The sequence below is a fragment of the Passer domesticus genome, chromosome Z, assembly GCF_036417665.1.
Source record: "Passer domesticus isolate bPasDom1 chromosome Z, bPasDom1.hap1, whole genome shotgun sequence".
NCBI classification, from domain to species: Eukaryota; Metazoa; Chordata; class Aves; order Passeriformes; family Passeridae; genus Passer; species Passer domesticus.
The window spans coordinates 61951319-61954200 of NC_087512.1; the positions used below are offsets into that span (position 1 = coordinate 61951319).

Genomic DNA, 2882 nt, shown 5'->3' on the forward strand with positions numbered 1-2882 from the left:
AGCCATGCTGGGTGAATTTCCGGTGCTATATTTGTTTTGGCTGGCTAGCCAGAAAGTAAGGTGAAAATTGAGAATGCAATATCTGATTTTCACCCAACTTATCCTCAGCTAGGGGTGTTACTGTTTAACCAATCAGTGATTTTTTCTGTATTCAGAGAAACTTAATTGTGATTGAGACTGGTCAAGTTTGACTGAAATTACGCAGTAGTGCAAAAAAGCATGGGGGTAAAAGAACTGATGGATGTGTGGAAACCTGATAAGCACTGAATATCTCATGTCTTACCCAGGCAAAGAAAACGAATGAAGACTATATGACCTATTTTATTGCCCACTTTTATAACATAGATTAGGAACCATTTTATAACTGCTTTTGGTCTGATACAGTTCCAATGTCAATGAAACAGCAATTGGCTTTTTAATCTAAGTTGACTGTCTAACTAACTTGACTGTCTATCCTGTTTGATGTTTACATGCTTCAGTTCTTAAGGAATCATCATCACATCTTCTCTTCTGATGTATAGTAAAGGAGGTAAACATTTCTCTCATGTGCATGGCTCCCTCAAATCTTTTTGGTCACATAGATGAAGTCAGGGAGTCAACAGCTTTAGAGAAAGGAAAAAAAGAACATTACTCTTCAAGTGACTTTCAAGCCTATTTTATCTATTTTATCTATTTTAACTGACATGTGATAAATGTCTGTATAAAGAAAGAGCAGGAAGAATGCACATAACCATCTTACCTGATCATGCTATTTACCCAGTCTTTTAAAAGCTGAGTTTTATGAAACATAATGTTGCCAGTATTTTTGACTATTTGACAGCATTACATTAGAATGGCAAGTGCCTTACAAAAGGCAAGTCTAATGCACTCTATTCCCTAGTGACAAAAGTACATGTATATATACAAACATTTACTGTACTAATTGTATGTCATCAAATCAAATACCAATATTCAATATTGTTTTAATCCAGAGAGGACGTTTTTGGTGTTTCTGCCAAAGCAACAGTTTTCAAAGTGTTAGCAGCCTGCTGGTTTTTTGCCAGTTTAGCTTAGGAGAGATATTTCTTTTTGCTGGAGATCTGAGGTCAGAAAATAAGCATGTTTAGGCACCAAAACTCAGCAAGTAAGTCTGAACTTATTCTGTCACACTTTCAATATATCTCATCAGTTCCTAATGGACTCAGTGATATATTGTGCTGATAGTTCCACCGAGCATTTGATTTATGGGTAAATATTGACATAAAACTTTGCATAAGAAAAGTTAAATGAGGAAAAAGAAGTCCCCCAAGCCATTTCAAAATATTCATCCTAGTATTTGCCTGGTTTGTTGTCTTTATAGGTCAAGTCCATTAAAATGAAGAAGGCCCAGTCTATAAATTAAAAACTCAATTAGAAAATTGAAACTGGACCATTTGGGAAAGTATTTTAAAAAGGGCTTGAAACCATAAATCAAAAATTCCTGAACTCTCAGATGGGAAACATCTCAGGTGGAGAAGAAGCTGTTGACATGTCTTTCTTAAGTGTCTTCTAGGTGCCAGGAACATTTTTAGATAAAATCAATTGCTCAGCAGCTAGGTAACAATACTGCTTGAAAGCATCTATGAAATTGAATGCTTCTTGTATTCTGAAGCTCTTCTCTCTGAAGGGATCCTTCCTGTAGATAAGTAACAGTTTTAATATCTGCTTTCATCTCACCAGTCTTTCTGGTTGTCTGACCACATTTATAACAGAAAATATTTTCCCAGTTTATTTACTCACTATTTCTTTCATGTAAAATTACCTTACTTAGACTTGTCTTAGAGGCAAATCTTTTGAAGCTTTAAGGATAGTTAAGACCAACATGAACCTACAAGTGTCAATTTTCCTCCTCTTTCTCTTCCACTGTATTGAAGGAATAAAAGACTTTCTTCAGGGAAACTACCCTGAAGTAGTAGTGCCCAGGTTAGTCTTCTGCTTTGAAGTGTCCCTGAAAGAAGAAGTACCCTGTAAGAGAGTTATTTACTGTAGAATTGTAGTTATTGAGGTTTGAATTCTCACAAAGTAGTGTAACTGTTTAATTCTGGATATGATTTTAAAATTAATATTTCATGGTGCTCAGATATATTCAACTTGTAAAACAATAAATTCAGTTTTCTTTCTGTTATCATACTTGTTAAATAAGTTTTTCTGCTTTAAAACAAATACAGAGAGCACTTTAGGCAAAGTTTTTTACTTTGTACTTTACAAGTGACATCCAGCTACAGAACATTGATTGTTGTTTGTCTAAAAGATTGGTATTAACTGATACATTGTCAGCAATAAAATAAGTGGCTGACATGCAAAGTAATCAAACATATAGCCTCATTTAAACAATAGGTTATTTTTTTGTCTGAAAGGCAGATATACCAATGCTCATTTCTATGCAACATTTCTTACGCAGTCAAGAACTAGGCAGACAATCATCTACAACTACCTCAATCAAGTCTAATAGACAAATGTAAAGTGCTGTCATGGTTTAAGCCCAGCTGGAAACTAAGCCCCATGGAACTGCTTAGCTACCCCACCCAGTCCAGTGGAAGAGACAAAAGGCAGAAATCCAGAGGTAAGACCCATTTACTGCAAATAGCAATAAGATAAAAACCCAAAGTAACAGCATTGATATTAATAACAAAAGTAAAAAAGAGGATGATTTACATACAAAAAATGCTCACCAAACTATCTGACCTGGTCTGGTGCCATGTGTCCCTCTGAGACAAAGAACAAAATGGCCCCCACCCCGTCCACATGCATGTTTGCTCCCTCCCAGTCTCGGACAATGAAAAACAAGATGGGACAAACTGCTCCATTTGCCATTCTGTCCCCCAGAAAAGGATAAAATGCCCACAGATCCCTCTTGACCCCCT

At 35.9% G+C, this 2882-nt stretch overlaps 1 long non-coding RNA gene across 1 annotated transcript; it reads right to left on the minus strand.

The window, feature by feature from the left end:
• Nucleotides 1-297: 297 nt before the first annotated feature.
• On the minus strand, nt 298-2520 carry LOC135291199 (uncharacterized). The gene is made up of 3 exons (XR_010354060.1): nt 2453-2520; nt 1781-1966; nt 298-602 (listed from the first exon to the last, which is right to left on the minus strand). It is a non-coding gene; the product is annotated as an uncharacterized LOC135291199 (long non-coding RNA).
• Between the last annotated feature and the right edge of the window lie 362 nt (nt 2521-2882).